The 24,885-nt window shown below is 32.4% G+C and overlaps 2 protein-coding genes across 2 annotated transcripts in view; one reads left to right on the top strand and one right to left on the bottom strand.

The window, feature by feature from the left end:
• Positions 1–24,885, bottom strand: part of RtcB (RtcB RNA ligase) — a 208,235-nt gene that overhangs the window by 100,999 nt on the left and 82,351 nt on the right. The gene's annotated exons all lie outside the window — the stretch shown is intronic.
• The window catches only part of LOC136413517 (very long chain fatty acid elongase 7-like), a 30,518-nt gene continuing 19,982 nt past the window's right edge, over positions 14,350–24,885 (top strand). Inside the window, exon 1 of the mRNA XM_066397110.1 lies at positions 14,350–14,473. The gene's annotated coding sequence lies outside the window, so the exon portion shown is untranslated. The remainder of the gene's footprint in view (positions 14,474–24,885) is intronic.

The following is a 24,885-nucleotide window of genomic DNA, read 5'->3' as shown; positions in this document are numbered from 1 at the left end:
CTCGGGACTTAAATGATCTGTCATTGAGGATCACGGAAATATGCGACCAAATTAGTCAAGTTAATATTGGAAACTTAATTTCAAGTGTGTCAAGAAGAAGTGAAGCAGTAATTAAAGTAAGAGGAGGCAATACACGCTATGAAATTTTCATCTGTTTGTGCAAATTAAAGAATAAAAATTATATATATATTTTTTGGTACACTATACATATATTTAACTATATCCTTTATTGATTACGTTAAGTTAGATTTATTGAAAATCGTGGTCGTACTTCGGAAGTAAACGTAAAATTTTTACTTTAAAATGATAAAATGCGAAAAAATTTTAAATGTCCGTTAATTTTGCGGTGCACTGTACATGTATATGTGCTGTGTGACATAGAAAACAAAACACCCAGTAATAATGGCTTGATTTAAATAATTTTTAGAATGCAAGTCTCTTAGGGTAAGATGTGCATATCACAAAAAATAAAGAAATTTCAGTGTTAAAACCTATAAAAAAATCACGTCTCACACGTATGCATACTCCTAAACTCATCTGGATAGTAATCTAAGAGATGATCGATGTCCTGAGGGATTTTATTTCGGATTGTTTGTGCAGCATTGCAAAAGTTTATATGGATGATTGAAAAAAAACGATGAATTTGAAGATATTGGAAGAAAAGAGAAAAAGGAAACATTTACGAACTGAACAATACAAATTGGTGACTGTATACTCGGATATTATCTCATCATGTCTTATATAAAGTACTTGTTCACAGTCATTATTGCTCACTCACAAGTTGCGTTCAACGGCCCCCAGATACGAAATGATGTCATGAAGATCTGTGTAGTTTTCGAAGTGTCCTCGTACGCGAGAACTCAAAACTGCTGACACTCAATTTTATACGCGGCGTTTTCTAAAGGAGAGCGAGAGACTATTCTCATTGATACCTTTTTACATATACTTAGTCATTTAGATATACCCCTTTTTTTACCCTTCAGTTACAACATAGCCTTTGGAATTCAATACATATTCTTTTCTGTTTTCCAACCAAGTGAGTTTAATTATCCAGTGCGACCATGCCAAAAAGTTAACGCGACCAATAGGTCCTCCACATTTCAACAAGATCTATTGTATAGATAGAGTCTTTTCATGTTTGAAACATATTTTTAGCGATTAGAATTGGGAGTAATATACAGAGGATGTTTCTGTTATTTTGAGTTTTTGATCGAATTTAATTTTTTTAAATAAAATAAGGAAAACAATTTTTTCTCAGAATTTTTCTTATCTAATCCCAATAAAATTTGATATGTCTGTATGTGTAAATAAGTGTAGATTCTATAAAACAATTCGAAAATAGAGGATGACATTTGAAAATTTAAAGTTGAACTTCTTAGGAATGATATGAGGTGAGAAAAAAAATTTAAGGTCATCAAAAAGCAACAACAAATTAGCCTTGTAACTTTTACTTGAAATAATTTTTGATAAAAAAATATTCAAAAAGTTATTGCTATTATTTCATGTACAAAGTGTCTCAGAATATGTGGGCAATCCCTCAGATTCATAGAGAATGCATTAAAATAATATGACAAACTCCTATAAAATTTTTTCTACATACCCTCTTTACGGAGTTATAAGTTCCTAAAGAATATCTCTGGAAATCAATTTTTCTTAAAACTCAGTTAAATAAGTTTTGAAGTATTTAGTGTAATTAAATAATTTTTTATGATGGATGTGAGATGGGGTTCCTTAAAATTATATAATTTAAACACTTTAAAGGAAATAATAAAATTTACATTCTGAATTTTAGCACATCGAAGATTTTGTCGGAATCGACTTATACTTACACTAGAACCTATTTTGGGCCAGGAGTATGAGAGCTTGGTTCTTCTAGTCATTGAAGTGCGTTTTCCCATTGACTTCAACCTCACACGTTTTGAATGTCTTGATCACATACTGACAGGTTGATTGCAATGGACTGATGATCACAGTTCTGCTTGACCAGCAACTATGTGGTTTGAATGGGCAGGATTAAAACCACTTATCTGCTAATATATTCAATTATTGGTTCTTAGACATTGACTTTTATAATTGAGCAGTGGTTTATTGAGTTATGTGTTTAGTGGTGAGTCATTTAACACATCGCTGATACAGATCTTAGGACGATGGAGCTCATTATTGCAATATACACACGACGTATCTTCTCTGACGGATCGTGTACGATGATGCAGCGTATGCGTATGCATCTTTTTCGATGGGGCAGCTATACATTAAGGTCATCATTGCAAGATACGCGCGACGTATCTTCTGCGACGGATCTCCTAAAACGAAGCAGCATATGCGCGCGCATCTTTTAAGACACAGCAGCTATACTTCAAGGTCGTTATTCCAAGGTACGCAGGACGTATCTTCTCCGTCACGGCAGCGTATGCGTACGCATACCCTACGACGACACACCTATAAATCGAACTTATCGTTGCAAGATACGCAGGACGGATTTTGTCCTACGGATCTTCTATAACGGAACAGCTATCAGATTGGTTTCTTCTAGTCTGGTAGTGCCATATAAGAGATAATAGAAAGTTTTCCTCGATTACAAGCTAGCAAGTGTGCTATTTTGTAGTATATTAACTTTTCTAAGCATATAAGTATCTTTGAGGTTACCCAAGAACAAAATCAGATTTTGGCAATCTAAATTGAATTCGTAATTATGTCATTGAAACTTATGTAATGGTTGAGGTCATTAATCGTTCGATTTACTGAGAATTCAAGTGGTTTCAAGCCTAATTGAAATTGATTTTGGTTGATACTAAGAGTGTTTATAGTGCTATTATATTTATCCATTAATGATCTAGAGAAAGATATTTGCGTTTTTCAGTTCGTTAGCGATGGTTTTCCGATAATTCACCAAAGGCAATGTTACCTTGTTATACCTTTCACCATCTTCTAAGACTAGATGCCAAGAAGCTATTTATGCATTTTACTTACGACACGCCTCAATTCTCTGCGTTCCCAAATGTTTTGTTATTATGTAGTATATTGTCTGAAATTGCATGATAAGAAATATGATTAGGTGCATTTATATGTCTGATACGTTCTGTAATTAAGGCATACGTAAGTGCGTTTCTACACTATCTATATGTATAGTTGTTTAACTAAGTGGCTTAAGCGCAATGTAAAACAAAAATTAACTGCTGGATGGCTGGAAAAAGCTGGATTCATTAAATTAATTCAGCTATGTAGTACCCGGAAAGGCAAAAAGAGGGCCATCCAGGTTAGTAACTTGAATTTGGCCCTGGATCGTGGACTTCCATCTCGATGGTTTTCCTCAAAAGATTTATTCCTAGTAAGTTTAGGTTTCTTAACATAACAACTTTTTCGGTAGTCTATCCATTTAGCTTTCAACTTGTTGTGATTCTGTCCAGTGATCTTTATTTTTTGAACTTTGGTCGACTTTAAATTGAGCTCGACTCTTAGGTTTCGCCTTCAATGACCTAATTTTCTATATCCGAATGTTTGCTTTGCCAATAAAATTTTCTACTAATAGAGCCATTTATTTCGTTCATACCCCTCTTTCATGTTTTACTGCGTGGACATTAAACTTCTCTAGCTGTTCTTTGCTTTATTCCTTGAGTAAGTTAGTGTCCGGAGAAAAGAGATACAATTTTGTATATACAGGGTGTCCCAATATTCCGTGTACACACAGTTACCGTACATTCCTGATATCAAAATATGTATAACAATTTAACTATACAGTGTGTCTCTAAAAGATCTTTACAACGCTCTACCATAGATAGCTGAGATCAAAATAAACCGATTTAACCACATTTGCCTTAGTCCAAAAGTTGATAATAAACGAGCTACAGGGAGGCACACACCAACACAGCAACAGGGAAATAGTGGTTAATTTTATTCGTCGCATTAATTTTTGTGTGGGTGTAAATGGTGGACATTTTGAACAGTTACTTAAGTAATTTTTTAATGTTATTTTTAATATTAAAAAATAAAAATTTAAGAAATTACATTCCTTTCCATTTACTTTACAAGTGTTTCTCTCGAAAATGATTGCAGTTAGCGACTTGATTAAGGTATACCTTTTTTAAGCAAAAATACTGCGTGAATACGTTTGTTCATCCAAAACTGGTTTACCGTTAAAAACAAAAAAGTTTGAAGGACCTAAACAAGTACTTAATGCGTATACGTGGGATCCTCTGCGATTTACCGAAATTTTGTTTATAGATATGAATTCCTCATCCCGAAAAACCTCCTTGTAGAAAATTTCATGAGTTTTCCTCTTGCCATTTAATAATTATGGCTAAAAATTGAATTTTACATTTCAAATTTGCCACCCTGTAGCTCGGTTATTGTCAACTTTTAGACTAAGGCAAATGTGGTTAAATCGTTTTATTTTAATCTCAGCTATCTATGCTAGAGCGTTGTAAAGACCTTTTAAAGACACCCTGTATATACCTTAATCCAAAAGTTGATAGTTACCGAGATATGAGGTGTCAAAATTGAATTTTGAAAATCAACTTTTAGCAATAATTATTAAATCGAACGGGAAAATGTCTTGAAATTTACTACTCGAGAGTTTTTCGGGACGGAGAACTCATATTTGCTAACGATTTTAGATTTACTCATAGAGGACGCAGCATACAGTTTACGTTATTCATTTGATTGCTTGCTACTTTTTCTGTGTTACGTTAATTTACTTTTTAATAGAATAGCGTATTGGGCTATTGTTTATGCTTAAAAAAGGTATACCTTAATTATGTCGCTATGAGCAACCATTTTCGAGAAAAAAGCATTTGAACAAGTAGATGTTCAATAACGATTTACTGTAATACCCGTGCACTTTCACGATCATTGCCATTACAAAAACCAAACACTAACATCATATCAATTTGCTCACTAAATGTGTATTCCATGATAATTTGGATATAAAACACCAATGTAAACACACACTTATTAATGAAAACTTAAAATGTTTGGTATGTATCACTATTACAGTAAGTCATTATTGAACATCCGCTTGTTCAAATGCATTTTTCTCGAAAACGGTTGCTCATGGCGACATGACTAAGAAATACCTTTTTTAAGCATAAATAATAGGCCAATACGTTATTCGATTAAAAATTAATTAACGTAACGTAGAAAAAGTAGCAAGCAATCAAATGAGTAACATAAACCGTATACTGCGCCCTCTATGAGTAAGCCTAAAATCGTTAGCAAATATGGATTTTTCATATCAAAAAACCCTCGAGTAGTAAATTTCAACACATTTCCCCGTTCGGTTTAACAATTATAGCTGAAAATTGATTTTCAAAATTCAACTTTGACAATCTATAACTTTGTAGCTATCAACTTTTGAATTAAGGTATACAGGGTGTTTTTTTTTGGTGTGCCTACCATTGCTATCTCCGAAACGGTGAGAGTTACAACTTCGATTAAATTAGACTAAATTGGCCCCTTATGGAGCTGATTAAGGAAACCGCTGCAAAGTTAAATTAATTTAAAATAAGTCAAACAAATATTAATTCTTTCTGCTTCTTTATTGTTTTCTTTTTCAGGATTCACCAATTTCAAAAACTTTAATAATAATGACGTATCTCTAAGGGAAATCCAGCAAGAAACTAATGTATCTGTGACATCGGCTAGAAAAATTTTACGTCAAAATGGTTTCAAACATTATCGAGTTCGAAAAGTTCATCATTTGAGAAGAACTGATTTTATTAGGAGGCGCACGTTTTGCAGATGGTTATTACGTTCACGAAGACGTGATACGAACATCTGTAAAAAAATAATGTGGACCGATGAAAGCCGATTTTGCAACAATGGTTGGTTTAATAGAAATATCCATTATCACTGGACCCAAGGAAATCAACATCTTCATAGAGAAACGGCATTTCAGGAAAGATTTGGGATTAATGTGTGGCTTGGAATATTGGATACCAAAGTTGTCGGTCCTTTTTTCTTCGAAAATCATTTGACTGGAGATATGTACCTACATTTTTTGGAAAACGATTTTCAACATTTGCTAGATGATCTTCCCTTAGATGTTTTTGCACAATTTCAATATTTCCAACAAGATGGGGCTCCCGCTCACCGCGATCGTCGTTGCGTGAGGTTTTTGAACCGCTTTAAACCTAACCGCTGGATAGGAAATAACGGCCCAATATTATGGCCACCTCGTTCTCCCGATATGACTCCAATGGATTTTTCTATTTGGGGAATAATTAAAGACAAAGTTTATAAAACCCCACCAGAAAATATTGACGACTTAAAAAATAAAATTATCTTTGCGTGTCAAAGCATTACACCCAGAACACTTAGAAGTATCCAGAAAAAACTAATAAATAATGTACGGTTATGTCTAAGGGAGAATGGGAGACACTTTGAACATATAGGATAATTATAGGTTAATAAGAAAGAGTACGTAGTGTAGTTTAAAAAGGTAAATAAAAAATAGTCTGATGACGAATTATGCGGGTTGAAATGTTAATAAATGTAAACATATTATACATGGGTCTGTCAGGAATAAAAAGCGCTTTCGAAATATGAAAAAAAAATTCCAGGTCCGTATTTAAAATAATGAAGTTGATACCGATTACTTAGTTACTAAAAGTTGTACAATGACGTTTGATATGTCATTTTGTAGAGAGTAAAAAGTTGTAAAACTTTGTAATTTAAACTTTTTTTCTATCACAAATAGTACACGAAATACGAGGGATTGAAGTTTTGGACCATTTTCATACTTTTTCAAATATCTAGGAAACTACTGAAAATGTGGCAACTTTGCAGCGGTTTCCTTAATCAGCTCCATAAGGGGCCAATTTAGTCTAATTTAATCGAAGTTGTAACTCTCACCGTTTCGGAGATAGCAATGGTAGGCACACCAAAAAAAAACACCCTGTATATGGTTAAATCGTCATATTTTGATTTCAGGAATCTACGGTAACTCTGTGTGCAAGGAATGTTGGGCCACCCTGTATCGGAATCTCATATGTAGTATGGATCTCGTGTTCAATTCTGAATGTAAAAGATAGTTTATCTCCCAGTTCGTGGAAGATATCAGAAGATTATCTACATAATTTTTGATAATCATCTTTTCTTGGCGTTCATGTGTAACGTGCGTACCAACTTATGGATATTATTTCCCTAATTATTCCCTACGTTTAATAAGTTGATATTTTCAGAAGCATAATCAAAGAGGCATAATGTATACATGCTTTTATCGAAAAACAGTTTATTTTGCATTTTTGTGGTTATAAATCCGTTTGTAGGGTGCGGTAAGCACTTTGTATAAATAAGTTATTTACTGCTTTGGGATTGACAATGACCTCGGCATCAAATAGTCATATTTACTTGTATTTTTGTAATGATCTTTTCATTTAAATTGCATACAAGGTGGCGTATTGAAAACAGAGGCATTTTCAGGTATTTGAAAATTTATTTTCGAAAAATGCTCGGACACGTAAAGTTTATATTCGAGGATGACACATTATGAACGTATATTTGCTTTTCTGATTAATGTCCGTTTTTTCTAAACGGTACGGTGAATCGGTAAAACTGTCAATATTGGTCTGATGGAAATCCCAGAATTTTTCGTGAGGTGCATACCTAGTATCCTCAAAAATAAATGATTGGGCTAGCATCTTTGGTGATCATCTTGTTCGTCCTTCCTTTCACCCGGAAATCTCACTGATGACACTTACATAGAGTTCTTACAAGATGCAATGAATCCGACATTAGCAGAATTATGTAAAAATAATGAAAATTACGTTGATTGACCAGTTGCCATTTCAGCAGGATTGTGTTCCTCTCCATTACGCATTACGTGTCCGAGAGTATTTAAATGAACGATTTCCAGGTCGTTGGATTGGAAGGAGAGGCGCTATTGAATGGCCCTCACGATCGCCATATTTATCACCTTTAGATTTTTTTCTGTGGGGTCACTTAAAAAGCTAAATCTATGCAATTCAACCGAACTCTTTAGAAGACTTTGGCCAAAAAATAATAAATGAATGCAGTTAAATAAATCCTTAAATGCTCCAAAATGTGTGACAGCGATTTGAGCCAAAATATTACTATTTAAAAACTGGTGGTCGCCATTTCAAAAACTTAATTAACTAATTAATACGTGGGTAAATATTGGATGTGTTTTTTAAGAATTGTCTTGCATTAATAAATGAATAATCCATCACTCGTTAAATAATTCGGTACTTCAAATTAATTTCTTTTAGGGATGGGTTTGATTCTCTCAAGTCATTGAAATTATCAGAATAATTCTTTTGAAAAATCAGTCAATAGTACCCGTTTTATGTTATTTTTACCTCAGTTGTTGCCAATTTCACGTTATTAATTCATATCAGACGATACATCTTTTGATCAAATTTTTTGAAAACCGCTGAATCAAAGTTAGTCAAATTGGGGATCAATATAACGTGAATAGATAGGCCTTTCAAACAAGGTACTACTCGACCCTACTTTCCACTTAAGATTTCAGGGATTTAACTCACCCCGGCTCGGGGGTTGATGTGAAAGGAGCGAGTGGACGTTCATAATGTGTCCCTTTCGAATATAAAGTTTACGTGTCCGAGCATTTGTCGAAAATAAATTTTCAAATACCTGAAAGTGCATTTGTTTCGTTTTAAATACTTTGTATATAAAATTGTATATAAAAACTTTGTATAATAGTAAAATTCTTCAACTAGTTACCAGTATTTAAATGGTGTTTCTGTATCACATACAGGATCCGTCATATACAGCGTGTCTCACGATTCAGGGAACGACCCTCATATTTCAGGAATCGCTTGCACGGTTTATTTCAAATTTGAACCGTTTGTGTATTTTTAAATTGCGATTTTGATTTAGCCAAGATTATATCTTTTTGCCATTGGCGTACGTTTTTATACTAAAAAATAAGTGTTGATTTTAAAAAGAAAACTATTAGGGCAATTTTAATAGCATTTTTAAAATATTTTATGAAAGAGGATCGTCAGACAACTACTGGTGTACAATTTTATTGAAATAGGATCGACCATCTTTGAAATATGAAATTATAAGTGAAAATGCTTAATTTAATATGCAAATCATTTAAATTCTCTTGTTACTGAAGTTAAATAATTATAAAATGCACCAAACAAATTATTTTAGCAAATAGTGCTATTGTTATTGACAAAAAATATAGAAAAGTGATGGAAAGAGCAGGGATTGAATGGTGGACGTTCAGCGCTCTAGCTTGTTCCTTACACTGAATATAATAAAATAATTATAGTTGATGTCTGAGATTGCTAGGGTAATTATTATTATTATCGTTATTTAAATTTAGTAACAAAAGAATTCAAATATCTTATAGTTTGTCTCAAATAAGGATGAACAGCATGGGGATCTCGGAAACGGTAATATACAGGGTGGTCACTTTTACGACGCATTCTATGGGGATTTTCGAAACGGTTAAAGATACAAGGTTGGTTAAATGGAGAAAAAGTTTCGTATTTTTATGCTCTGCAAAAAGCTGAAAGCAAAATTGGAATATCTTATGTAATTACTAAGATATCAAAGAAATACCAAAAAAGTCGATTTTCTTTTTTTGTCTATAACTTGTTTATTTTTCATACAATCATTTTGAAACTTGGGTGTTCTATATTTTCCGTCAGTGTCTTAAATATGGAAAGGTCAAAAATATCCTAGGCCTGCTAGTTTACGTGAAAATAATACCAACTTTCGATTTTCTTATGGGTGCCATATTGGATTTTCGCATTTTTGAAAAACACGAAAGGTTTCCGTTTCGGCGAGGTGCAATACAAGGGTCTTCTGAACTATTTTACAATAAAAATTGAAATATTTAAATATTTGATGAAAAAATCAAGTAGCACTGGATTTGTCAAGGTCATAATTGGTTTCCAAGTTACTGACTATCTTTGACACATAAGTCAAGTAGCCAATAATACAACTTTTCAATAAGTAATAATAAAAATTATCTAATGTATTTTCGAAAATCAATACAATTACCCCAGAAATGTTAAACAGAGTTTTAGATTCGACGGTGAAAAGTGCATACCTATGCCTGAAAAATAATGGTGGTTTATTTGAACATTTGTTATAATTTGAGATTTCGACTCGATCCAAGTTTAGCCGCATTGTTGTTATTAAATATGATACATAATTTGAAAGAATTATTTTTTAAATTTTAGGCTGATATCAGCAATACGCGTAAGTAAACATAATTATGCACACGTCAAACGAATTTAAGGTTTTACAACTTTAAAATAATTTTGACGTTTCTACAGTATTCATTTATCTAATGTGCACCATTACTATAAGTCAAAATCATAGCCGATTTATCAAAAAATGCTTTAATGGTTATAACTCATTGAGTTTCTGAGAAAAATACTAAATGTAATACATGACTGAAAAGGGAATTTTTTGACGATTTTGAAAATATAAATAATCGATATCATGCCCATATGAAAATCAAAAGTTTACTCATTTTTCTCTGAAAGGAAGGATTTAATAAGAAAACTGGCAACACTGCTAAGCAGTTCTTAAAAAAGTGTTTTAATAATGTTAAACTTTCATTCCTCTAATTGTAACCGTATAAGAGTTACTTGCAAAAAACGAAAACCGCCAAATTCGTTTTTTTCCGGATATTTTCGTAACCATTCGGAATTTAGCCACCTGATTTAAACTCCAGTGACATTCCTTTTGAGGCCATTTAAAAGACCAAGTTTTTAAGGATCGGCCAGATAATGTACATGACTTAAGAGCAGGTATCGTCAATATGCAATCAATCAGGTAAGACACTTGTTTCAGGTGAAACCATTCATAAAAAGAATACTACTGTGTTTGAATAACGGTAGAAGATATTTTCAATAAATGCTTTAAGCAATAAATAACAATTCATTCTTGTAAGCAGTAAATTGTTATTTTGCTTTTCTGATAGAATTTGATTTTTTTTTATTAAAGAAGGTAAATACATTTTTTTCAGAATTTTTCTTACCTAATCCTAATAAAATGTCGTATGTCTGTATGTGTAAATAAGCGTAGATTCCATAAAACAATTCGAAAATAGGGGGTGATATTTGAAAAACTAAAGTTTAACTTCGTTGGAGTAGTATAGAGTAAGAAAAAAAAGGTTCTAGCTCATCAAAATGTGATAACAAATTAGTCTTGCAACTTTTATTTTACTTGATTTTTTGATAGAAAAATTATATAAAAAGTTATTGCTATTAGTACATATACAGGGTGTTGTAAATTACTTACCGCTAATCACAGATTTCTTGAGCGAAAATAATTAAACTTTCGTTATGCGACTTTTTTCTTTGATGTTTTATACTCACTATACTAAATGCATTGTCTCATAACACCTTTAAATATCATGTTCTGAGTAAAACAAATCTTTTCCTTAATACATATTTATGTAGGATCGCGTCCCTTGTAGATAGGTGTTACTGTTAAGTTGGATACATGTTAGATAGTAGGCATTAACTCTAAGATTGTCATACCCCTGGGATACGACCCTGGTGGGCATTAGTTGGGGCATGGGAATTGCCCATGCCATGTCTTGTCAGTGTTGGAAATCCCCGCAATAAACCGGGTCAGCATTGGAACCGCCTGTAATATACTTTGTCGGCATTTGAATTGCTCTTGATAGATTTCGTTGGCCCTATAGTGGCAGTTCCAATTCCCAGCTTAAGACGTAACGGTTTGATGCGGCGGGTGGTGCAGATAGCACCCTAGCCAGGGTACGCCCATGGTTTATCACCATGGGTTTTAGTATTTAAGATTTTGCAGAGCATGTAAAAGCTCTCTTTTCTTCTGGGTTCGGTTGTCGTTGATAACTCAAAAGTCGCGTCCGCGCTCGCTAAACTCACAAGTTACTTTATACTCCCTTTTGTTCATTTTACATTAATAAACGCATACTTATAGTCCTTTCCTATCTGTGATTTCATTATAACATATAAACACCATCCTATATCTACAGTAGTATCAAAATCCGATACTACATTTATTTTAGATTTTATTCAATTTTGTGCAAATTGAGTCGTTTCGGCAAACGGACAACGATTTTAGGAAGTTACAAATAAATAATAACAATACAACTAAATGGATTGAACGAATTTAATTAAACGTTCAATATGATTGCCCTCTTCTTGAATGCACACGTGAACCCTTTTTATTACAGAGATACGAATATTGTGAAAAATATATAATATTAAGGAAAAGATTTGTTTTATTCATAACATAATATTTAAGAGAGTTATGAGACAATATACCATATTTTTAAGCATACGTTCCCGATATAAACAAAAATGGGTACTATACATGAAAGTCATTACGCTGGAATATCTTCTAAAGTAAGCAGTAAATTAAAATTTTACAAGAATAAAAAAAATGAGATAAAGGAACGTTTAATTTAAAAAAATAAATACTTTCGCCATTGGCGTGCGCCAAAAAAAAGTTGGGGGGATGTGTCCAATTTTCCCCACTTTGATTTAAAATTTTTTTTCCCAAATTATAGAAAAAGTGTCTCTCGTCAAACTGTGCATCACTGCACAATTTCATTAAAACACAATAAGAAACGCCGAAGTTTTTAACAAAATAAACGTTTTTTTAGCAACTTCAACACACTATATAATGAGTATAAAACGCTAAGGAAAAAAGTCGCATAAGGAAAGTCTAATTATTTTCGCTCAAGGAACCTGTGGTTAGCAGATTGGCCTATTAATTTGCAACCCCCTGTATATTACGAATCCTGTATAACTAGTTGCTTGTTTATCGGACCAAAAATTCAATTCATTTTCAAATTGCGAAGTCAATAAGCCTTAAGAAAGTTAAAAAAAACATTAAAATAAAAAAAAATTAAAATTAAAATTCTTTATCGATATGAAATTCTAAGAATGTTGGTATGTCAGCCTGAAATGAGCATTTTCCTTCCTTCCCTCTCTGTAGCTGTTTTAATTACTTGTTATTACGTTATAAACCGTGTGGAAAGAATTCGACTATTGTGGGTCTTATTCCTCAAATTTCCGGCGGAAGATCTCGAAATATGGAAGGACATTGTTTGATGAAAATTTTGCTCTTTGTTAGACTCAGAGTTCGTTCACTGAGGAATCATTTAACAGATATATTATTTAATGATAGTATTGAGTTTCATCCGCATATCATGAATTATCATACAGAGCCACAGCATTTTCTTCTGGAATAGTTTCATTAAAAAATATTTTTTGGTAGAAAAGTTTGGCTTTTGGTCTGTTAACTGGAAGTTGTTTGGATCATCTTGGTTTAAAGAACGTTTAGGCCTGCAGAATGTCTAGACACACCTGACATGGTGTTGCCTGGAACTGCTGGAATTTAAACTATTAACGACAGGAGTATTAAGGTTTGAGTAGTTAAAATTTTGAGTTGTGTATGATCTAATAATTCAGATTTGGGGTAGCACAAAGTTGCGACTCGATGCACTTATTTATAGGTGGGTTAGATTTAGCGAAGCCATTTGGAGTTGGCGCTAAAATTGTTTAGAGGTATATTAAATTAAAAAAAAAATTAATATAACGCGATTTTGGCCAGGAATTTTCATTCTAGTCCTCCGAAGAACGTAGTAGACAATTTACTATTTCCACAAAAAGTTGTACCATTTTTTGGACAGGAGACCGCCATATATTAGTATCGTTAGGACGTCATTTTGTCGTCAGAGAAGCCTCGTGCGCTGATCTAATCGAAGTTTGAGTCGGAAGAGCTTATTTCTCATTTCCTCCAATTCCGCCGCCATGGTTTAGTGCCTTACTTAGAAAAAATGGGAATAAGAGTGTATTAAAAAAACCTCCTCTTCTAGGGCGTTTCCATGAACAATAGATGTAAGATACAAGACATTTAATGTTAAAAAGAAGTCTTTCTATGATTATTATTGAAAATAAAATTTGTATCCCTGTTTTATAGTCAGGAAAGTATATTCCATTACAGGGAGCAAAAGCGCAGTTTCCCTCTCTTTGATAAGGAAAGAAACCTCTATTTTTTTTATGAAAGTCGTAAAGAAATAACTATTTATTTTTATTTTATACTGAATTTATTATTCACATAAATTTTTAAAAAATGTTTAAATATTAGAATAAACTTACATAAGTTAAGTCCATTAAGAGTGATATTTGCATAAAAATGCACGACTGAAAAGAAGGATATTATAGTGACGTGAGATACTTAGTAAGAAACTGTCGACGTTCTAATAGGCCTGATGATCATAGATATAATATTTGGTTGATATGCGTTAAGTGCTACACATGTAAAATCAATTTAAAACAACTTGCCCGCAACCACGAACTTCGACGGTGTTTATAGTACCTGCAGTACGAATTCATACGCTCACTTGTTCTTTAAACCATCGGAGGGGTCGAACCTCTGGTTTTGGTGCTTTCTCGCGGGTACAAGCAAAATTTTCGCTGACAAAGTGATATACAGTTTTTGAAATTTTCTGGGTTTTCTAGATTAAGGGGTGAGTATTTGGTTTTTCGAAGATTTTGCAGATTTTTTAAATATTTCGGGAATTTGAATGTTTTTTGTTTTTGTTAATACATATTTTGTTTCTGATATTTAAGTTATGTTTAGGCCCGGATTTTCAAACTTCTGGTAACGAAAAAACGACCAGATCAGAACGAAACATCGGTCAGTGTATCCATTTTCATGGAAATTATTTAATTTATTATATTTAATTATTTTAATTATTTTGCCAGGAGTTTGAAAAACTGGATCTTAGTTCTCTAAAATCTTGAATGATTGCATTAATTGTTAGATCTGATTCGCGTGCTAAAGACTTGAATTAACCAAGACGCTTTAGGGCGAGTTATTGGAACTACGAAGGCATAATTTTGGGCCTAATTTTTGTTTACTTTACGACAATTTATTAATTGGACCGTTCAAATCGACATCAAGGGATTGGAATTTTATGGTACCTATTTCCTTTCGTACGACCTAAGCACTGCAATCTGCGAAAGAATTTCTACATCTAAAGCTAAAAGCAATAAATGTCGTGAACGAAGATAAATATTTTAGCGGGAACTCTTTAAATTCCAATTATCTGTGCCTGAAATCGTGATAGTCACGATATTTTGCTTCTAGGTTTATTCTTTGCATAGAAAAACCATTATACGAGTGTTGCCTCTAACTGGTGAATTCAGTTTTTTTTAGAATCTGCAATCTTTCGTGTTGGAAGAAAAACAAATTGAAATACTGGACATCGCTCTATTTGTAATACAATTTTTCAGCCGAAAGCTGAACCAAAATGATTTTTCATAGCTTTTGTTTGGATCCAAAACACATTTGCATAAGTTTGATTAAACCAACCTATAGAATAAATTCTGCTTTTGCTATTTTTAACACAATGATTCACACTTTTTTCTAAATTTAAATCTAATCTCCAAAAACTGTCTTTGGTATTAGTCACAAGGGCTTAATTATACAGATAATACATTGATACGTATTCATGTAACTTTAATTCGTATTAAAATTTCATTTTTTTTACTCCCATTGTTTTAAAAGTATGTAAAAACCATAAATAAAACATAAAAACATTTAAGCTAAACAACATATTTTTGCGATTTTGTATTTAATCAGTTTTTTTTTTAATTGTTCTATAATAACTATACTAAAAAAATACTTATGCATACTATTATCTTTCGTTTTAAGTTCTTGGACTGCGCTTTATGTAATCAATTGTGTGCTACATGTTCATGTAGGAAGCATAACAGTTGATATATTTAATTCACGTTTGTATCAAAAATTGTGCTACGTAAATATACATATAGAAATACCTATTGCAAAGAAAGAACAAGCAGGGGGAGGGGCAACATTTCGCAATGGAACATTAAAATATTTAATGATGTTGTCTTGTTCTTAGTAAGGGAAAAACTAGTCCTCAGTCCTCATCCTATTGACCCCTTAACCTTGCATGGCAAGCTGAAGGAAAACCACTTGTATTGGATTTCTTGTTTAAAACGTTATGGTTCGAAGGAATTAAATGATGCTGCTGTGGCATGTGTCTACAACAATAAATGTATATTTATTTGTGTGATAATATGTTCTAAAAGTGAAGAGATGATGACATTTTTTGGTCTGAATATTGTAATGAATTTTATGTTTAAAACTGTGTCACTGATCTGAGCCTCAGGTAAGAGCGCTTACTTTAAATGTTGATCGTCAAATATTGAATAAATTAAAAATAAAGCTTTTATTGGAGCATTTAGACGCTCTGGAGAATTTAATGGAACGTATTTGGGCTTTTTAAAATTTTTTACTTTTACTTTTAATTAATACTTTTTCTTCGTTTATCCTAAAAACTTAAATATTTGCATTTTTTCTGTGTGGTTTTTCCAAATTTGGTAAATAGTAGTAAATCTTGAAGAAATAAAAAATCCCAAGAGAACCTTTCCTGGTTTTTTTTGGCTCTTTGTATCAAAATGATGCATATTGATTAGGTTTGGGGTGCTATCAACGTTTATGACGCTGCGGACGCCACCTGTTCACATCAAAACATGTTTAGTGACGCACAGTGCTTCACTGACTGGTGGTTTTCTGACGCACACCAACCGATTAGGCTTATTCCAACCGACCAAAGAACCACCTCAAAACGGTTCGAGAATCCTTCTGGGCAACTCACATTGCAGCTTTAAACTCGAAATGGGAAATACACTTATCCAGAACTTCTTGAGCTATTTGACCCTTTGAGCCAAACTATTATGACTAACTTTCATTGCCTGTTCACCTGGGAACGCAAAAATTTTACAATTTCGAAGCGACAAAAAATCCAAAATTTGAGCGCAGCTCTGGCGGGTAATGTTCAGCTGTAAGACCGGAGCCTGTATGTGGCTTAACAAAATTTTGCTCTATTGTCCCTTTAAATCCCCCAGGTATTTTCAAAGAATTAATTTTTTTCCCAATGTGGAGAGTATAATTTTTTTTGCTGTGATTTGGTGGTCTTAGCCTTGAAGATGGCAGATGGACGTATTATGAAAAATAAATTAAATGGATTTAATTATTTGAAAAGCATTCACGAGTAGATTGTGATGCATGCAAGTTCAGAGGTTATGAGGATGCAATTCAGATCGTTCGGTTAAATAGGAAATAGATCAAGGAGAGTTGACATAAGTTATTGTTACAAATTAGTATTGCGTTTTTTAAAATTATGCCCATTCGCCATTTTAAATGTTTTCATCCTGTAATTTACGTGAAAAGTTTAATAAAGAAAGAGAGTTCGCAAAGGGAATGATTAAATATATGATGAAGAGATACTTAACCATCCGGGCGAAAACTGTTAGAAGAATATTGTAACGTCCCTCATTGGATATTTTAATCTGAAATTAGCATTTCTTGACTAGTGGTGAAAAGTGAAGTTTTCACAGTCATATTAGTGTGCAAAGCACGCACATACGTACATGATTTGCTGCTTTTTTTTAAATAAATATACTTACTATTAAAGTATTAAAATCTAGGAAGTGATCAAAACTCGATTTCTTCATCTATTCTTTCCTTTATGTTTTCTTTTGTACTTAATTGAAAATTAAATGTTTATTTGCATAACAAATTGAACAATCAATATTATACAGAAAGCGTGTCATTGTTTGAATTGCCTACTTACTAATTAACACGATTTCGTCGAAATTAATGTAGGACGTCTATTGCATCTTGTACGTAAAGATATACCCGTCTCTTCGGTCACGCGTAATATAAGTCCACTACATGCAAGAAACTTGACATACATAGTTTAAAGTATATAGCTTAAATATTTAGGTAATTACGTAAAATATATGATAATTATACAGTTTTTCCCTTTACTTATGAAAAATTATACTTCAAGCCATTTACTTCTTATCAGCCCGCTAATTGATAATATGTTTATTACGCATTATTATCCTACTACTCCCTTAGTAAACGATTCACTATTAAAATTATTTAATTATAATTGGCTGTGTTTTAAAAAATATTTTAAAGTAATGTAAATTATTAACTAAACATTGAAAGCGAACATCGAGCTATCTATCGTTCTTGGGTGATAAACACTTCCTTGGGCAAATAGAACACGTATATTTTCAATACAATTTCTCATTTAATTAAACATTCTACTCTAAGGTAGATACTCGTTAAAATTCCTCAAGATTCTGTTAAATTCATATTATTTCTAAATAGACATTTGCTTGCAATGCCTGCAACGTGGGCGGCCCGATATAAAGTATGCCTTAATATCTATCGAATAATTACTTAATTATAATGGGACCCATAATTACTCAAATTTGACTTGCGGAATTGGCAAAGCATTGCAATGTTAGATGTATTTTTGCTTTAAAAAAATTGTTGCAAGCGTATGTCGTCACTATCGATTATAGTTATTTTTAGGGCAGGTTGGGTTTCAGTAATAATCCCTCGTCAATGTTCGCGTCTTTGATGGTATTTACCTATCAATCTAGACTCATTTCGTGTGACAATAATCGAGAGCAGATCTTGCGATTGCTTCTTGCGATGGTGTATGTACCACTGGCGGAAATTCAGCGCATTGTGAAGAAATTATATGTTGAAAAGTTAATGAGTAGGAATGAATTGTTGGTGTTAAACCATTTTATATACAGTGGGAACATAAAGTATGGAATAAATTCAATTTCTCGGTCTGGAATTAAAATAATAAAAAATGCTTAGACACACCGACTTTGGTTTAAAAATCCACATATTTCGGTTGGATAGTATTAGCTGCGACGTTATCGTTTTTCCAGATAGGATATTAATGTTAAATTTTTTTAATGATTTTTGATAATTTCATGTGAAAGGGTGCTCTTTTTTACGTGCAAAATATACACTATTTTACCACCTTACTTAACAAACTTTTTAGTTCATTCTCAAAAACGTATTTTCTATTTCAAACTGACGAACATGAACATTTAAACATTATTGGAATGTTGTGTAATAAACAAATAAAAACACCTTTTCTATGGAAATAAGTATATAAACTTACTAAATGAATCAACAAAAGGCTGCCCCGATCTGTTCAGTGGATGTTTGTCTTTATCGTAAGGTACCAAAAGAAAAATAAGTCTGAAAATTTATAAAAAAATGTATTATGTAAAAAAATTTATATCCTGTACATAAAAGCTCGGCCTTTCACACGCATAAAATTATCAAAAAACTTAAAAAAATTTAACACTGACGTTGTATCTGGAAAAATGATGACGTCAGAGGCAAGGCACTAGCATTATGTTTGCGGATGATTCGTCTCAGATGATCATGGGCCAACTCACTGAGGGGATACCCTAAATTATGAAGTCATTTGAGACATGGTATCACTCCAACAACCTCATACTTATTACATTACATAGAGTATGACTATTACATGAAGAACCTCTAAGAAAATAAATAAGTGTTACTTTACGCCGAAAAACGATTTTAAGGATTATGACTTGATGAATATCTGCTATTCGCTATTTCATACAATATAATATATTAGACTAATAACATTATAATTATATTGTTATCAGAATCTTCGCACAGCAGAAGAGGGTGGTCTGCACTCAAGGGGATTGGTCTGCACTCAAGGGGATATTTGGATTCTAGTTCAGCGTTTGCTAAAGTGAATTTTCATATTACGGCCACTCTATATGTTTCGTTACTTCCTACTGCTATTCACACCTAACATACTTCAAAATAGACGTGATAACGGTTCTTAATAGACACCGACTGTTAAGTCTATTAAAGTTAAAAATTTATCAGGTACCACGCTGTTAAACTATAATACTCACCATTCTAGCCTACACGCAAACTCATTTCACAATGCCTCTTTTAGTATCCCCCCTAAAATTTCCAAATTTTTCATGTTGTTTAGCAAATCTCGTCACTTATTTACGTTTTTGACGAATTTTGACGAAGAAACAGAAGTGCCTCATTCTGCCGTGCCGTATTCTCAATTCCTCCACGATTTTCTCTTCTTTGCTTTTTCTTTAAGTTATCACAAAAAACACGAATTGCCCCATTTCGGGTCAAACTATTGATGTGCCGTTGACTTTACTATGAGAACATGGCTAACCTCTATTTTGAAGTTTATCTCCTCTTTAAAGTTCGCGGAACTTTAATAATTTTGCTCCAGAAGTGTAGCAAGTTCAGCTGAGTTTAATTGTTGAGAATATAAAGGGTGTTTCTGAATAGATGGTAAAAGTTTTAATGGGCGAATCCTGAGCTACATTTAAGACGAAAAGTTCGTATAAAGATATGTCATAAAATGTTTCGTCTTTGATCTACAGGGTGTTGAAAAACACTTTTTTTCGTTTGTTTTAATTACCTGTTTATTTTTTAAAGACATTTGCTGAAAATTTGTACATATCATATGCCGAATGTTTTCTACAAACGGAAATTTTCGGATTTTGATTTCAAATATGGGGTGATGCGGATTGATGGGTCTTAATCTTTCATTTATCACATTTTTTTTTTCAGTTAATATATTGATTTTTTAGACACATTTCCGAAATCCGCATTGAGTTTATTCACTTTTCAGTCTCTTGCAAAATTTCGCTTAAATCGATGGTTTAGGTAATATTCGCGATAATATGCAACTACTTCCTGCAGATGCAATTATTAACATCAATGTTAATCAACCAAGCTTAAACAAGAACTTAACTTTGTTTAATATAATAGTGTTTTGATTTTATAGCAGCTGTTGAAAATTACCTCCACATACCAATGAAAAAAAAAATGTGACAAATGAGAGCTCAAGACCTATCAATCTGCATCACCCCGTATATGAAACCAAAGTCCAAAAATTTCTATTTGGAGACATCTTTCGGCGTGTTATATGTACAAATTTTCAGCAAGTGTCAATAAAAAATAAACAAGTAATTAAAAAAACGAAAAAAAAGTGTTTTTCAACACCCTGTAGATCAAAGACAAGGCATTTTATGACATATTTTTATATGAACTTTTCGTCTCAAATTTAGCTCAGGATTCACCCATTAAAATTTTTACTATCTATTCAGAATCACCCTATAGATAAAAGCTGTGGAAACCCGAGTCAAAATTGGGGAAAAAACTCCAAGCTTATTTATTGGATAAAATTGATCAGAGACACAAAATAATCCGTTTATGAAAAATTGGATTATTTTCTAAAATAATGGATTTTACAAAATCAATTAATCATTATTATCTATTAGGTAATTAATTATCTAGAACTGTAATTGCCTATGGTTTTGAGATTAAGGCGTAAAATAATCGTTTTAATTTGTGGGGATTTCAACGCATCGTTATGGGGCAAACCCTGAGAATAAATACATGTATTAGAGTTAACTAATGAGGTGAAATTATTATATGTTTAAAACTCAATCAGTGAAAAATTCCAAACATCAAAACTTACAACACTTAATCGTTGTAATTAAATGAGTAAGTTATGAAGAATTAATTTCTTCGATTATTATTCGACATAGCAGTTTCAAATTACTTATGATATTTTCGTTCCAAAACTAGTTGGTCTTTTTTTCATTCAAGGTAACATTTTGTGATTATTGATATTCCAAATACTTGAAAATAATGATTTGTCATTACTGAAAATTGTCAGAAATTTAAGCGTCACTTCTTAATTGACTCATAATTACGCACAAGTCAAAATATAATTTGTGTAATGACAGATCTAATCCCAATTGATTTTTAGGGCTAATTGAAACATTAAATAGCCGTTTCTGTGTTACTTATAGGAAACAATTAATCAAAATTAATGTTGATCTTTAATCAGTTATATAGGTATCGCAATCATCAATGACTAAGTTTTGATACATTTACGTTTTATATACATATCTCTAACACTAATAAAATTACGTAAAATGCAATTTACCAGGTGGGTTCCTTTCCCTTTAGAGATAGAAAGAGAGATATAAAAGATCAGTGTACTAATAACAACATAATCGTCCTAAATGTATTTTAAAAGCCCTTAATACGCAGGGTGTAACATATCATCATGGAAATATTTCAGGGAGCGAGAGTATTTTACAAAATAATGAAAAAATAGTAATAGACCTATGGTCAAGAAAGTACTATTTTCTATATACAGGATGGCAAAATTTCACGTTTTTTTTTTATCATATTTTGCGTTTTTCTTACGTACCTCTTGAGTTAAATTTTTAAAATTTCGTACACTTATTTTCTTTAAGATCCTTTACAACAAAGTGTCCAAATCATCGGTAGCCATATACAAGGTGTTATGTCTTTTTAGGTCATGTACTGTTTTATGCTATGAATCTTTTTTTGAAATACTCTGTATGAATTATAATACTAAGTTGAAATTCCTTCTTTAACTCTTGTGTCTTTTTTAGACTCTTGCATTATTTTTGTATGTTTCACTGTTTTTGTAGAATTTGCAAAAATATCTATCGAGGCAAATTACGAACGTAAAAGTACGAAAAAAATCATCGAGCGCAGTTATCAACTATCTGAAGCAATTCTTAACATTTAATCAAATTTCTTAAAAGAAAAATAAGTTTACATAAAAACAAAATTATAGAAACTGTTGAAAATGTACCACCTTATACAGGGTCCTGCAATAGTGCGTCAGGCTTCCTTAGCCTCTACAAGAATAAAGTTAACAATTTTTTTCTTTTGCAAAATTATACAACACATAACGGCGTATTTCCAGAAATTATTTTCTAATGTACAGAGTGGCCCCAAAAAGTGTGACGACATACAACTTCGTTATTTTAAATAGAACCCTCCAATTTTTTTGCCATTTTCGGATTTCTCGTTAAATTTTAAAGTCAGTTTATGTGAGGTATACCATCTTTAAAATTTACCGTTTCCGAGTTATTTGTAAAAATTTGAAAAATTTGACAACTGCAAGGTTCCACAGAAATCGGTATTGTGCGCTAACCGCTGTGAATGTCGGAATCAATTTTCTGGAGCTTAAAGAGGACCTATTAAGGTAAGTTTTGACGTATTTTGATTTTTTAAAAATCCTCTACAACCACTGAAATAGGCCTCCGAAGTTGGACGACTTCTAACCTCAATAACTTGCTTATTTCAAATGGAATGCTTCAGTTTTCTCGATGGCATTGTGTTCAGAATTCAAAAATCTACAACTTTTGTTAACATTGTCCTATCCCTAAAACCAGCCATTTCGGAGTTCTCGAAAATTGCCCCTTTTTGACCTCTAAGTGTTTTGATAGTCATAACTCCTAAGATCTTCTCTAGCTGATGAAGTATGCTTATCACAATTTGCAGTTTATGGTTGTTTTTTTTTATTGTTTATTCACGTCTTTGTCACAATTACACCTGCAGTACTCCAAAACGTGGATAGATCCTTTCATGTTAGAATCAACAAATGTCTTGAACAAAGTGGAAAACATTTTGAATATCTTTTAAGATGAAATTGTTAAGCTAATAATTGTGAAGTTATGTACTTTAATTTAATGTGAATGTAAAATTAGTTAGCAGTAGTAGTCATTAGTAATAGTAATTATTTTTTTATTTTTGAATTTAAAAAGTTGATAGGAGAGAGAGAAAAATTAGAGATCTTAGGAGTTATGACTATCAAAACACTTAGAGGTCAAAAAGGGGCAATTTTCGAGAACTCCGAAATGGCTGGTTTTAGGGATAGGACAATGTTAACAAAAGTTGTAGATTTTTGAATTCTGAACACAATGCCATCGAGAAAACTGAAGCATTCCATTTGAAATAAGCAAGTTATTGAGGTTAGAAGTCGTCCAACTTCGGAGGCCTATTTCAGTGGTTGTAGAGGATTTTTAAAAAATCAAAATACGTCAAAACTTACCTTAATAGGTCCTCTTTAAGCTCCAGAAAATTGATTCCGACATTCACAGCGGTTAGCGCACAATACCGATTTCTGTGGAACCTTGCAGTTGTCAAATTTTTCAAATTTTTACAAATAACTCGGAAACGGTAAATTTTAAAGATGGTATACCTCACATAAACTGACTTTAAAATTTAACGAGAAATCCGAAAATGGCAAAAAAATTGGAGGGTTCCATTTAAAATAACGAAGTTGTATGTCGTCACATTTTTTGGGGTCACTCTGTACATTAGAAAATAATTTCTGGAAATACGCCGTTATGTGTTGTGTAATTCTGCAAAAGAAAAAAATTGTTAACTTTATTCTTGTAGAGGCTAAGGAAGCCTGACGCACTATTGCACGACCCTGTATATTAAAAATGGCGCATTTTTAATCATGGGCCTGTTAGAATTTTTGTATTATTTTGCAAAGTATTATCGTTCTCTGAAATATCTCCATGAAGATATGTTACATCCTGTATAATATGTTTATTATTAATTAGCACGTTCTCATGTAGGATTAAAAATGTTTTAAATCCATTATTGTTTTGAATTTTAATATGAGGCTACAGAGTAATTAATTTTAAATGAACTCTTTAAATATCTCGTAAATCATACCAAATATAAGAAAGGCATATTGTTGGACGAGCTTATAATGAAGGTTATCATCACTACTGGAGAAGCCCGCGTCATGATTGAAGTGTGTAGATCAATTTCGCGGCTTATTATATGTGAGTGCAATACAATATTTTAACGATGGCTAAATATCCGCACGTTTCGCAAATTCACCAAGAATCCCATTTAAATAAGTCCATTAGAAAAATGATTGTTGTTCGCTTTTAAGATCAAATCCTAACTCATAAATAAGTGTCTCGCAGTCTTGGTATATTGTGACTTAATTTCGGCTTCGAGACCGAGCTCTGAGACTTCCTTTCTTGGTCTTGGTGGTTATTGGCATGAAAGTAATTTGCCCAATATTGGTTAATACATTTTTTCCCTAAGGCGTTTTGACTTGAGGGGTTTGTCACCCTATCTTACTGCCTAAAATTTCAGGCTAAGAAGTCCTGCCAAAGCTGCGTATGCTTTTTAATTATTTTACCGATAACC

Source organism: Euwallacea similis, chromosome 14 (genome assembly GCF_039881205.1).
Source record: "Euwallacea similis isolate ESF13 chromosome 14, ESF131.1, whole genome shotgun sequence".
NCBI classification, from domain to species: Eukaryota; Metazoa; Arthropoda; class Insecta; order Coleoptera; family Curculionidae; genus Euwallacea; species Euwallacea similis.
The sequence above is the reverse complement of the archived record's forward strand: the minus strand, read 5'-3'. Positions and strand labels throughout refer to the sequence as shown.